This window comes from Corvus hawaiiensis, chromosome 2 (genome assembly GCF_020740725.1).
Source record: "Corvus hawaiiensis isolate bCorHaw1 chromosome 2, bCorHaw1.pri.cur, whole genome shotgun sequence".
NCBI classification, from domain to species: Eukaryota; Metazoa; Chordata; class Aves; order Passeriformes; family Corvidae; genus Corvus; species Corvus hawaiiensis.
In genome coordinates, this window is record NC_063214.1 from 55,890,193 (window position 1) to 55,905,523 (window position 15,331).

The window sequence follows — 15,331 nt, forward strand, 5'->3', positions numbered from 1 at the left end:
TCCTGATTGTCTGAAAGCGCTTTTCCCCATCCCGGGCTGCTCACTGTGCATCGTACAGCTGGCAGGCTCTGTGGCCATCGAGCATGTAAGGCAGGCAAGTGGATAGAAGTGGCCAAGCTGAGCTCAGGGACAGCATCATTTCTGAGCAGTGTGCGTGTGACACTAGCCATGCAACACCAATCTGGTACACTGTCATTGTCTGCTTTCCAGAGGCAACTTCCATGGCCTCCCCAGGAAGGATTCAACTTTATTGTCCTTGAACTTATAACATTTCCTGAAGGTAAGTACCACACTCTTAACCTGCTACTGAAATATTATATTTCATTCGATAATATTCTACCTCCATGTCTATTTTTTTTTCCTTTTTGTAGGAAACAGATGTATCCACAAAACCAATGTAGGAAACAGATATGTAACAGATGTAGCAAACAGATGTATCCAGGGGTCTTAGGCAGTGTCAATTGACTAACAAGAATCTGAGGACTAAATGTAAATATTTTAGTAATATTGTATCTTCTTAAGAATGCATACTTTCATAAGACTTAATTCAAATTGTGTCCTTTAACATTTTCATATCCACATTTTACCTCAGTGCTGGCAAGGTGTTTAATGCTTGTCTTCCAGATTTCTTTTCTCTGGAGTCTAATGTAATTCCACTTATACATTGAAGCCATGTAGGCATAGCAAAAAATAATAATTAAAAATCAGATATTTTCTTGTGGACATTTTTTAACAAAATATTCCAGATTATATTTTTATGTATCTTGAAATGTTCCTTTACTCCAATATTTTCTTATAATCTAACAATAAGAGGGGCCAATTCCATATTTTTTCCAGATTAAATTCTTGTGATTATACTATATGATTATGACAATTCTAACTATTAATCTTACAAAATGTCCCTAATATTTTCTTATGAAACTATTATATTTAATGTCATCCAAGAAAGATGTCTAGCAGAAAGGAGCTCTGACAAGCAACCCAAGATATATATCTAATTTTATATAGCTGAAATCGAGTAAGGTAAACACTCCCCTTAGCACAGAGCTCAACAAAATTTATTCTTCAGGCACAAGCCATGTGCTAGCTAGCTCAAAATGTGATTATTGTGCTATCTCATGCTGATACTGACCCACAGCTAACCATGGCTCATGTCTCCTAACCTGCACTGCTGGGATACAAGACAGGTATCTTTCAAAAGTACTGCATTCATAATTTTGGCCAGTTGTCCAGGATGTGTGAAAAGAGGGCATGAACAGTTAATGCTGAACGTGTTACCTTAGGAGCTTGCTTTTAGTCTGTCTCCTACTGGTAAGGGGGGAAAGGTGACATTTTTGCCTCTGTTAAAACCTTCTCAATGTATATCACATGTCATAATGTATTTCCAAGGCTCAGGCCTAAATGCCCTCATTTGGTGCTAATATGAATTACTGTTAGGAAAGGATATCTTCCCCCCACCGAGAACAGTGTTTTATGTAATATCATGTCCATTTATTTTGTTGAAAATTTACTTTCAGCTTTGCTGGGACATGACTGGAACAGGGATGTTTGTAGTAATACAAAATCCCTGTCACATTTAAGGAGGCTTCAGTGCTTGCCTTTTTACGAGTCTGTGAATTTTGAAAAATTAATTTTACAAGTTTGAGTTATTTTCATCCAATTTTTTCCAAGCACAAGCTGAGTTTTCAAAACCTTGGATGTGGGGGTTTTTTTTATCAGCTACACTTAACCTACCCTAAGACGTTAGCTTTTTAATGCTTGTTCATGCTCATCTTATTACTACTGAACCAATTTGTGTGTCACAAAAGTCACAGCATGGACTGATCACTTCCAGTCTCCATGACAGCCACATTGCACAAAAAGCACTAATGTAACACATTAAGGAAAAGAATTTGACCAATCTGTTCCTAAAGCTCTGCAGTGGTGGGTGGATATGTCACACCATTTCCTCACAATGTTTCTGATACTTCATGTGTTTTACCTTTGTGCAGTTTAAGCCCATTAATTCTGGTTCTGTGAAATGTGGATACAGAGACTATTTTATTTCTTTGCTTAGCTTCTGTTTTCTAATTTTTCATTCAGACTTTCCTTATGGGGGCTGGAACAAGGTAGTCTTTAAGGTCCCTTCCAGACCGGGCCATTCTGTGATTCTACAATTCTATGATCTGTGCTCATTCTGATGTGATCAGATGCGATACTGACTTTTGAACAGTAATATGGTATTGTCCAGTCTTTTTATGCTAGTCTTGTTTTAATATTCCCTGCAGAACTGTTATCTTAGTTGTTTTCAATTCCAATACCTACTTGGTTGATTATTTCTGCTCTACGTAGAACATTAATTTTTTTCTTAATGAACTGTTTTTTTTACAGAAATAATTTCTTGCTTGCCAAAACCTGAATTCTAATTGTGTCTTGCAACAGCCTTGAGATCCCCACATTGTCTGATGTCTACAGAATTATCATGCCCTCTATTTCATCTAAAATGTCATGAATAATTGCACTGATAGGGACAGACCCCTGCAGGACTGCTCATTTCATCCCTCTGTTGAATTCATACATCCTGTTTCACCAAGTACTGTTGGCAACTACTGTGAGTGTGGTTTTCTTAGACTGTATTTTGAGTGACAGTTTATGGAATCTTACAAATCTCGAGCTATATGATATGTAATGCTTTTCCCCAACATACAGAGCTTGCTACCTGGTGATGAATGATAATTATATTGTGATGACAAGATTTGTTCCTGACAAATCCTGGTAGACTGCTATTCATATCTATATTTTCTTCTAGGCGCTTACAAGCAGAATGTTTGACTATTTTCTTCAAGATAGTCTCTGCTGTAAAAAACTATAGGTTTCTTTTAGTTGAAAAAGGAGAATAGAGAATGGTAAGAAAATACTGTTAAATGAATTGATAACAGCTTCCAGACAGAAGCAGAGGAAAAGATATTGGATTTGATAGATTTAGGGCATAAATTTGTTGGGTGGGACTCATGTCAAAGGACTTCAGGGCTTTATTTCTCTCTCTTTTTTTTTTTAATTTCTCCTCCCTGTATCTCTGAAAGAACTCTGATCCAAAATACTGCCTGTACACAAAACTGCTCCTTTCCAATTAATGTTTTCCTGTGAGCATTATTAGTGAATGGATGTGCTGTTTCATCAGTCAATGCCAGTAGCTTGAGCAAGGGTGGGAAATTGCTTAAAAGTAGACACTCAATAGAAGTGTCTACAGGATATTTAGATATTTAGATATTTCTAACAGGTTATTTAGAATTTGTTTTCAGTTATGGAACTTACACTTGCTCTCTCACCACATATCATTTTTAAACAGGTAAAGGAGTGTTTCTAGTAAGAGTTCTGGGCATCGCTTGACTGATCATAATGAGGAGTGACAAGCAAATGTTGTTTTCACTCAAGGGACAGTGAAAGAAGAAAAGTAAAATGGTTTGGAAAAACATGAGAGCTGAGATAGAAGAAAGATCTTATTATGGAAAGGATTAAAGGGGAACTTAAATTATTTTTCCATCATAATGTATAGCTTATATATACTTCTCTCACAGTTTGCATGGTGAGTAAAGTCAATACTGAAATGTCCTGAATGTTCAAAGTAGATCTAGTGGGGTCCTTCCCATCTGAATTTTAAAATGGATGCATAGATACTTTTCTCAAACACAGAATGGTTCATAAAGACAAAATCATTTCAATGAATCTTAGGTCTGATATTCCATTTGCTGAGAAACCTCTGGTCTCTGGTCTGATTAGTAAAATGTGGAAAAGCTCTTGCTCTCCCGTGTTTGTTTTTCTTGTCCCAAAATGGTTCCAATAGTCAGCTAGAGAGGTGAAAAGGAAACAGCTTGCTTTGGCAATGAGGTCTTCAGGGAAATGTCAGGAAAAAAGGAGTTCTTAGAATCTAAGCAGGATCATTTGTTTATCCCCGAGCTTCCTAGATCTAGAAAAAAGAAAAGGTGTCCCACTGGCTATGGAATTATAAACGTGGCTTTTGTAAGGAGCTTTTTCAGAAAAGACAATAACAGATTGGTGGCCTCCCTTGGTATCAACAAACTCCTTAGGAAATATAAGTGTCTCAGAGGGTGGGAATTAGCTAAGCTTCTTTGCAGCTGATTACAATTATTTAACATTGCAAAGTAATTTGTGATCTCTTCATGGCTGGGAAGTAAATTTCATGTTTGAGAAAGTTAAAAGGGTTATACTCACAAAGAACAAAGTGGGAAACAGGCAAATTTGCATAACAGTTACAGAAAAATGTTTTCTCTATTTTAAAAATATGAAGATAAAGGAATACAAAAGATTATGGCAGGGACAAAGAAACCTGTATCTTCAGAGGATGCAGAGGAATTTCATAGTAAACTGTTTCATAAGTACATTATTCCCAGTATGTTATTCAGTGGTTTGTTATTTAGCAGCATACTGTAAATTTCCCATATTGAACCGTACTGTAATTTTCTCATATTTCACAGATGCAAAACAGGACATTTTTTCTGAAGTACACAGAGGAGACCAAGGCTTACACATCTACACTAGCATACGCTGGGAATGAAATACACATTTGAGAAGCAAAGGATGTAAACTGCATTTTATTACAGGTTGATGGTATTCTCAGCTGGGTTCAACTCCTTAACAATAGACACTTTAAGATCCCCCCTGCATGCAAGAATCAATTGAGCAATCCTGCTGCTTAAGTTTGGAAACATGTAAATAAACAAGAGAAGATTGCTCGAAATCAAAATATCCCCTTTGAATTCCCACTGCAAAGAGATCAAAGGAGAAACATGCATCATTATAACCTGCCCTACACAGTGAGAGACCAGGGGCAGAATAGTTAGTTGGAGGTGTCTAAGGGCACATTGCTAGAAAGGAGCCTTTGAAACTGATGCCAGGGGGAATGGATTGGTTCAAACCCCTTAGTACTGCTTGTTTCAAGTTAGGCTTATCTTAGTATTGTATTTCTCTTGAGTTTACCAGTTGATTGGATCTTGATCTGTACAGATCTTACACATGGTGCATCCATGCATAAAGTATTCCTAATGTGCTTCAGGAGCGTATGTAAGTATATTTTTACTAAATTTAGGGCATGGTAGTAAGCAGAGACTTAATAAGCAAAGGTCTAAATGAGCAAAGAGCAGGGAAGAGAAATTTAATCTTATCAGCCAGATTGCTTGTACTTACAGTAAACGTCCTAAAACAAGTTGGTAGCAAATAAAATGGTGGCAAACTTTTTCCCTTTTCTACAAATATTCAGCTGTATCTCAGCAGTACCTAATATGAAATGTTAGGCTTTGAGGGTAGATATTTCAGGTTTCTCTTTTTTTTTTTTTTTTTCTTGCCAGAAGGCCTCACACACTGTGACAAGCCTGCAAACTTAGATAATATTTTATTACCAACTCTCAGTAGTGTTTTAGTATCTGAGTTGAAAGGGGAACTAATTTTGCCTCCTGCCAATCTGGGGTGAAGATATGGAAGATATGGATCCTGGCACGGGTATAAAGTACAATTAGAACACTTCTGTCAGCACAGTATGTGACATACATATCCTCTATCCAGAAAACAGTTGGTAAATTGACAAGCTAAATTGGTAGTCTCCCAAGACAAGTAAGCCCCTGTTATCACATTAATAGGCTTTGTCAGTCAGTCCATTGTGACTTTTGAATTTGTTGGATTGCTCCAGCTGGATGTTAACATGAAGGAATATTAGAAATATTAAATTCCTGCAAGTTTCCCAAAAGAGATGGATGTTTGAGATCTGAGGAGAATTCTGGAGTATGAGCACAGCTATGTTACTAGACACCAGAGAATTCATACAAAAACAGGATACTATAAGTGCATCAGCCTCTTCAAAAGCTTTGATGAATGTTCATAACATCAAAAAGAGGAAATTCAATCATGATGCATATAGCTATTTGGAAATCAGATTTCATAAATTTCACTGCTTACAGAGCAATTTGACAAGGGATGCCCTGTGACACAAGCGAAGATAACGGTGGTGTGTGGAAGGCCATATATGAACAAGCTTCCTGACAACGGCATGTTTCTGTTTTGTAAATTTTCCTAGGGTTTTCCCATGGCTGAAGCTTTGGAAAGCCATTTCGTTTATAGATTATTATGTATGATTGCATGTTTGACTCTAAAGGACTAATGAAAGTCTTTCAAATTCTACTCTTGCATACAACTTATTTAAGAAGTATCTCCACAGGCAAGTTCAAGGTAACTGCATTTGAGCACAGTGGCTCCTCATAGACAAAGAAGAACTCCAGAATAGTGGCTCTTTGAAAATATATTTCAGTGGACCACTGTACAGCATTGGATTGCCTGGAGGTTTGTGTCCATCAGAAACTGCTGTGACTTGAGTTTCTTTAAACAGTAGGTGGTCCTGTTCCTAAAATCTTTCCTGGGTTTCTGCACTGTGCACTGTCAGAAAGAGGATATGTTGCAGAAGAACCTACTGGATGGTATTTATCTTCAGACTTAAACACCTAATTATAGCTCTATATGTGAATCATGTTTTTAAGCTCCTATTATACCTAGGAAGATCTAGGGCTCATCTCAGTTGCCCACAGGTTCTGTGACATAACTCCAAGGCCACAACACGTCTCACAGATATTCTAGGATGCTTCACATTTCACTTACCCACTACATGTGAGCTACTGAGCTGGGCCCCTGGTTGATGTAGTGAGTGGAGTCCAGGGAAGTCTTTTTCTTAGCTTACAGCAGACACTTGTATTTGGTCAACAAACCCTCTTGCTCATCACTGACCTTACTGGAACCTCAGCTATCTGGCTTACATGTGAGCAGTAAATGGACTGATTCAAACAGCATTTTACCATTTAAGACACTCCAGAGAATGAGAGAGATCTACACAGATATGACATGAGACCTACTGGAGGGTCTGCACTTTGCAGCGCAGGCAGGGGACAGGGAGGACTCATCTCTGCACAGACTGAGCTCCACTGCTACCTTGCCTTCAGCTTCAGGCATCTGAATGAGGGGCTGATTTCCACCCCCTTACATCCATGTATTTGTATACATACATTTATATATAGTATATATTTATACAGAGCACAGATCTCAAGCTGCTGTATCAAGGGCAAAAACACCAATTGTTCCCTCAGAGGCTGCTCTAGGCAGAAGAGATATTGGTTTGTTTATACTGCTCCTTTAATGTTATAAATTTGTTAACTTCCCAAGTTAAATTGCATCACCGAATGTACAAATAATTGGCAATGGGGATTTCTAGACCTTAGAAGACAAGACTACCTCAATTTAAAAAGCTTCTGTTTGTTGAACCTCTTGGTTTTAACAGATTTATAATACTGGCCTCAGAGCTGATTCTTAACTTGTTTTCAGGCACTGAAAGACTATTAAAATCTTTAGATGAAGCTATCTTTCCAGTTGATGAGTTGTAAGGAGGTGAAAGCAGGTAGGTTTGCTGAAAAGGATGCCAGGCATGGAGGCTTGTGAAGATGACCGTACAGGACTACTGACTGTAGAAGGCAGGGATTTTGGACATTTTATTTTTTAATTTGTATGCTGTCCCTATTCTGATGGTAAATTTGGGCGAGTGCTGTAAAGTGGGCCTCAAAAATCATAAAAAGATGGGAAAAGAAATCAGTGCAGAAAATGTGACTTCTGGAGGAGAAATCTAACTTTTCCACAGACCTTATTTTTTAATTAACTTTCTAAAGATTTTGTGGTGTGGGGTTTTTTAAAAGGGTTTGATTTATTCTAGATTTTCAAATATTTTTGCTAATCTGCACACATCTCGCCATGGTAGGAAAGTACTTTCATTTCTATCATGAGCTTAAAACAAGAAATATGAAAAGTCAAGCAAGTAATGACAGAAAAGTACTTAATCTTCATGAATCTATAACACTTCGAGTTTAGGTAGAAGTTTGATTAACGAGTCGTCTTTAAAATAAATCTGTATTTGTCATCACCAAAATTTTCTGGATTTCTGCAAACTGCTAAAACAGAGGATTAGATTCATAGCTGGGGAAAGTCATCTTCAATAACACTACCTTCCAGGAATCTATCTGTAAGGATCCTGCTAGTAAGAATTTTTTTTATAATGCCAGTAAAAATTGGCTCATCATTTTGTACCGGTCAAGAAACTGCCATGTTTCCCCATATTTTGGCATTCATCTTTTGCTACTGCTTCAACTTTAGAATATCATGATTTAGCATTTGTTACAAGGTAATGGGTGCATATTGTAGAACACATTGCCTACCTCAATATTGAAATTGCTAGCAGCTCTGTTTGATGGCACAGGCATACCAGCTTCTGGAGCATTTCTTTAGTAATTGTCACAGGTTTTTCTACTCATCCACCCACCTTAGCTCTGATGCATATAAACACAGACAGTTTGGGTTTATTGCCAAGACATAATGACATTTATGTGCAGCTTTTTTTGAACTTGAAAACAGCCAGCACCCTCTAAAAATCCAAGAACAATACTTGTGTAAATTCTTATCTCCATCCCATATGCAATTAGTCAGCTCCACCTTTATAGTGCACCTGTGCTACATGTTGTTCTCATGTGCTCAAATGGTTATATGAAAGACTGAATATGTGGATAAGCTACTCTATCTATTTCATCCATAAAATGAAATATCCCCAACAAAACCTCTCCCATTCATCTGTCTATCAACATGCCAGAAAATTCTAACTAATCAGTTGCCACTGGGAAAAAAATACTCAGCTGCCCACTCAGGCAGCTAGCAGTGAGAAGAAACAGCTCTTTGTCCTTACGTTCCACTCCAAGAATATGTACTTCAAGCCCAACAAAGTATCCCTGCAATGTCTTCTCCATACTCATTAGTAGCTAGACTGTCATTAATCAGAACATTCAAAAAAGACATTTAGTTCATAAACTTCTGTGGCAGACATTTTCAAAACAAAAATGATGCTTGAATTGATCTCAACAAAGAATATCCCACAAGAGATTGTGACTGGTATTTTGCAAAGACTGGAGAAAGAGGTTTAGATAAGAAAACTACCAGGCATCATGCAGTGCTCAAAAACCTTTCCTTCTGCCCCCTCTTGATCAATATAACTCCCAGTTCAGTAACTAGGGGAAAATTTGAAACAGCATCAAAAAACATCAGGTTTAACATTTACGTAAAGTCTGTTGCAGGCATGCTGGGCCTACAACCTGCACATGTTCCCTGGTCTTCTCTATGATGGCCCACTGTAACCAGGAGGAAGTACAACCCTGACATAGGAGCTTTCCCACATACACCATTGGGCTGTGTGGCAATGTAGGACAGGGAAAATGATATCCCATGAGCCTTGGAAAGAAAACAATGGGCCAAAGCTGCCTAAATGCTCTGCGCGCATTAAGAGAGACTGAGACTGAAGCTGGATTACAAGTGCAGCTCCAAAGAAGAGCACTGGCTTCATCTCAGGACCCTGGGACTCCTCAAAGGGCAATTTCAAGAAGTCTAAAGATACTAAGAGACATGAAAAGAACAGAGTGGGTGATGTGGCTGCATGTAAGGAATTTCCTAGGAGATAGGAGCTCTGTCAGGCCTGATAGGAGCTCTGTCAGAAGAGCAGCATTTATGCTGCCAGTATTTCAGGAATGGAAAATGACTCTTCAGGCTCTGTGCTACTTTCATGATGTTCCCTGACTTTTCACTTTTAGAATTTTTATCTGTTTCTGGGAATGATGCCAGACTGAAGGCACTTATCCTGAGAAGCTGTCCAGCCTTGTCATCCATATCCCTTCCCAGATAGCTTAGGTGAGTGCCTGAAGATCCAGAGAGAAGTCTGTTCCACTGGCCTAGAAACTATACTGCACAACATCCTTGACACTTCCTCACACAGGACCATTCCCTCATCCTGGCTGTTCTCTTACAGTCTTTCATTCTCTCCAAAACTACATAGCAACACTGATCAAAAAAAAAAATCAATGTTGAGACACGTTTTGGCATATAATCAGTCACTGTTTTTTCTGATGAGAATTGCATCAGTAGATTCAAGTGAAAGACAACTTGTATTGTTGTCCTCTTCTACCTTCTCACACTTCAAATAATTATCAATCAGATACATGCATTAAGATTTATAAAATATAACTTGAGCCTTTGACAGTAAAACAATGCCCTTTCTCTCCCTACCTCCCAAAAAGTCCCACGATAGCAAGCTTTCCTACCAATCACCTGATAACTCTTCATGTCCAAGAGTTCACAATGGCTGCTAGCACACTGAATAGCACATAACTACCAGGGCATTCCTGAATTCACCTCTGGTTTGTAAGATGTCAGAGCTGCCATCTTCTTACACATGACTTCTCACCTTACGCATCTCTTCCAGATGCCATTCCTTATAACAGCACAAAACCTCAGCTTGCTGTGGTTACCCCCCACAAAACTTTCCGTCCTTTTAGCTCTTTCCCTACAGATAAAGGCTAGGACATACCATACCTAAAGTCTACCTTGACCAGAGAGAATACTGAAGAGGCCCTACATATCGATGAGGAAGGGTTGCTCACAGTCTGTCTGAAGACAAAATGGCAACCTAAATGCTGAATCTTTCAGTTCTTCAGAAATGTCTCTATATTTAAAGTTTCAGAGGTTTGGGTTTTTGTCTCTTCTAATAAATATTTTTTCCCAAATATTTAGACAACATAATGAACTCACCCTTTCTTGGGCCTTTGAGAAATTGCCAGGAAAATCCATGAAACCCAACAAAAAAAAGTTGTATATGCCATGGACTTGCATTTTTAGAGGCCAACATGTTGACAAGCTGAAGCCTGGCTTCCTGGCTTGACTTTGGCAGAGTAAGTAGAGGCAGGGCATTTGAATATGGTAGTTTATGATGTGACTTTACCGCTTGTCCTGGGAGAGCAAAAGGGCTCTGAGTGTTGCAGCATGTGGATTTTCAGCTTCCTACTTCCAGCACTATGCCAGTGATTTCTACTTTTCTCTGTATGTGAGCCAGGCACATATCACAGTGATCCCTCCCTGTCCCAAAGTTCTCCTTCCTCTAGCAATTCCCTTGTGTTTGCAAATGCCAGTCTGGCATTAGTTCAGTCTTTTTTTCACACATCTGCAGAAATCTATCCCTGGAGCACCCACCCATAAAAAATACCCTCAGGTATTCCAAGACTGACATGTAATAGGGAACAGAAGGCATAAAAGCACTGCCATGTGCTTTTTTTTTGCTAGTCAGGCAATGCTGTAAACACTGCAGTCAGGTTCCCAAGCCCTAAAGCAAGTCTCTCAGCTAATACAATGCTACATGGATTCAAGTCTAGTAACTGAGATTTCAGCTTCACTTATGTGATTTGCAGCCTTAGAAGGCAGCTACACCTCTGCTTCAGTCTTCCATGAATATATATGAATATCTAGATGGTCAATCACCCAGCTAATGATCAATGACTGGGTTCCTTAAGCAGTATAGCACACTATAATTTAGATAAAGGTAATAATTTTTTTATTCTACCTAACCCTCAGCCCATCTGTGGATGCTGCATCCAATTTAACAAGACAAAAATGTTTTCTGCAGACACTAAATTTAAAAGAACAACTTTTTCCCCCCTCTTAATTTGGCATTCAGCTATCCATCAGGGTAAGCAACAAGTGACTTGGCAGATAACTCAGGACATATGGCTCTGAAGAATGGTAATTTAAAAGTACTTGGACAAGTTTCCTCAACTCATTCACATTAATTTGTGCTATTCTCTTTTACTTGTGCTCTAGCAGCTGGCACAGCTAAAAAAGTATAGAAAATATAAAGAATATAATGCAAGTGACAAAAAAACCCCCTTTTCCAGAGTTGGATTAATGTATAGTGCAAAAGTTTCACTCAAAAACTGAGTAACAGAAGGAGTTCAAAGACAATTCAAAACTGTTAAACATACATGCCTCATCTGTAGTCACCAGGCGGCACCAGATGTATCCATATACTGATAATTAGGTTAAAACCATTGCAACCTATGGGGTCTTTGAAATGCTGAGCACATCACATATGGCTATCGGGTAGAGCCCTGAAGCTGAATGATCAGCAGACTAGAGAGTTTAGATCTAACTTTAACAAAATCTGAACCTTGTTTCATAGTTTGCGGGGGGGGGGGGGAGGGGGGGGTTGCTGTTTGTTTGTTTTATTGGGGTTTTGCTAGGGTTTTTTCTTATTGGGGTTTTGTTTTGGTTGGGGTTGGTTTTTGTTTTGTTTTGGTGGAGGTTTTTTTGTTTGGTTTTTCTTCTTTTTTTATTGTTTTTGTTTTTGTTTCTTTTAGGAGAAAGTGTAAATAGAGATTCAGTGGCATCTCTTAATTTGGAGATGTTGCTTATAAAACTTTTCCATGTAAAAAATGCAAAACCATATTATTTTAACTATATGCATTGATTCTTGGTCAGAATTAACATATTGTTACATTTTCCCCATTTTCTTTTGCAACACTTAAATTTTTAAAGAATTGAATTTTGGAGGACAACCAGTTCTTTTAAAAGATACGTCAGCAGTCCTGAAGAATGGTAGCTTTCTGTTGATACAAGAGGACATTTTCTTCTAGCTTTCTGACATTGACAATGAGCATTTGACTTATATAAGAAATTCTATGCTTAAAAATGATTTCGTTTTACAAATATAGCTACATTATTATATGAGGTGAAGCTGAAATTAGCTATGCATCATACATAGGATATTATCTCATGAATATAAAAAAATAGTGAGAGCCAATTCACTTTCTTGTGAATCATATCAGTTTTTTCCCAGAATTTGAATGTTCATAACTTTTATCACTAATGAAGTATTTGGGAAACTGTTTTTTGTGCTTGAAAGTATTTAACAAGTTTTTTTCTTTTTATTATTATCTGTCTCCTGTAGAAATAAAACTTTTAAGCAGGGATCAAAAAAAAAAAAAAACAACAAAAAGGGTGAAATCTTGACCTCCCTGAATCGATGGTAAAACTCCCACTAGCTTCAAGGGGCCAGGATTTTACCACACATGACCAGATTCATACAAAGAAGGAAAAGCAAACAGCCAAAGATACTATGTTATTAAAAGCACTGAATCTGAAAATGAATCATTGTCTAAATAATATGTTAAATATTTACAAATACCAGTAATCAAAAAAGTAAAGTTGTAGTTTGAAATAGTTTCAAAAGAAACTTGAATAATAAAAAAAAAAAAAACTAGAGGAGGAAAAAAAGTATGTAATAAAAGTATGTAAAAAGCATATAATTCTGAGTATCCAGAGTTTATCTCTTTAGCCCATTGGAATGATTTTTCAGCCAGAAGGTTCTTTATTATTATATTAAATTCATAGTGGCATTACTGCAAAAACGTCATTGGCATTTACATTCTCTTCAGCATGCCATGTTCGTAAAAATGAACCAGTGTGATTACCAGTGTATTATTACACACATGACACCCATAGAAGCTTAATTGTTGTTGGGATCCCCAGTGCCTACAGCAGAGAACACATGTCAGCAACCTGTTGGTTGAAAAGCCATTTTTGTAAGCACTGGCTTGCAAGCAGTGCCTGCAGTGGCAATGGGCGAACCTAGCCTTGTACAGACACAAAAGGAGATGTCTCTGTTCAAATGATTCATGATTATTCTTCACACTTTACAGTAAGACTCCCAGCGAATGCAACCAGGAAAACCAAAAAAGAGCAGGAGGAGCAGCACTCTTCACATCAGCCAGCGTGGAGTCTGGCACTGAAACAACATGCTTATGCTTCACCACAGACAACTAACCTCTGGACTGGAGCAATGCAGTTTGTGGATAATTTAACATGGTAGTATTCACACAAAAAGTAAGCCTATCTTTTGTCTGCTATAGCATGAAGCTCACCTAATACAAGTTTTACTGTTTGTATTCAAATGTTTTCATTACAGCAGCTGTGGCACATACAAAAAAGTAATCCTGAAGGTCTGAAGCACAGTCTGAAATTTAGGCAGCTATTGTAAGGTGAATTTCTTGATTCTTAAAGCCAAAAATTGGTTTATGCTGTCTTAAAACAAGTAATTGAGAAAGACAGCATGAGGTGCTCTCCAGGGATCTCCATTTTTCTCCATTGCTAAGGGGAGCCCAGGAAGCCAGACCAGAGACAAGACACACCTTTGGATGGCTACAATCAAGTGGCATGAACTCTGCCCTGCAAACGGCAACTTCCACTGTAGAGGCTGGATAATGGACACACAGGTGATTTAATTGGTTTGGGATAGGGCTGTGCACTGGATCCGTCAGGGTCCTGGTACACAGCATTGATATACTATACTATACTATACTACACTATACTACACTACACTACACTACACTACACTACACTATGCATCCTATGCATCCTATGCATTGTATTCTTATCTGCACTATCAGTTGAGGAACAATGAAATGAGACAAACGTGAACCTAGTCTTTTTCTCTGATATATATCTGTTGTCATTTTACAGGAGCTCTTCTTTTACTCTCTAGAAGAGAAGGCAGGCACACATATTTACAGAAAGACCTAGTATAATTCTTTCTTTCCTTAAAAAAGAAGCATAGAATTCATGTTATTTTATTGGAAAAAAATATTCTTTTTACCTATTATCTGCAATTCTATCCATGTCAAGTACATTATACTGTAATTAAAGTATATTGTATGCTTTATCTGTAAAAGGGCTGTAATCATTTCAACATACTATTCACTGAAATACATTAATAGAGTACCTATAACACATGACATTTGAAATTGATGAAAATAGAATACAATAGTATAACTACTTTTAAGGTTTTTCTTCCTAGGAAGGCTCCTAGGAATAACAGAATTTATGGGCTATGTTATCCTATTTTCTTAAAATGAGAAAGATTTGCAAGAGGCTAGATACTTCCTAGAGATGTCTCAAGGCAGCTCAAGGGAAAGCAGAGCAGGTATCAGAGCATGAATGAGACTGTATGTAATGATTTTTTTCCTTTGAGAGAACCCAGGGAGAAAGGGAGAAGAGTTTGCACCTTTTTAGTTGTACTTGATAAGATGGATGACTACTTGAGACAGGACCAAAGTTCTGATCAACTGGGTCATGTCTGCAAGTTTTGCCTTGCTGAGTTGGGATACGATGACCTCCACATGGATGGGTTAAAACATACACTGACTTTTATGGGAGCATCATAATTAATTCAAATGGACTACATATTAACACTACCAGGGAATTAACAACTCTCTTTTGAATTACTTGCTTCTTTGAATGATTAAAGATTTCCCAGTAATATCTGCAGGAATAATGTTATCATTATACAGATGGGGCTTATGGGAAAGACAAAGAGAGACTTTTAACCAAGGCCTGTAGTGACAGGAAAAGTTTTACAAAACAGTTTTAACCTGAAAGGGGGTAA

General features: G+C 37.8%; 1 protein-coding gene across 3 annotated transcripts in view; it reads right to left on the reverse strand.

Annotated features, from left to right (window-relative positions):
* Window positions 1-15,331, reverse strand: part of TRPC4 (transient receptor potential cation channel subfamily C member 4) — a 134,218-nt gene that overhangs the window by 67,468 nt on the left and 51,419 nt on the right. The window lies entirely within an intron of this gene.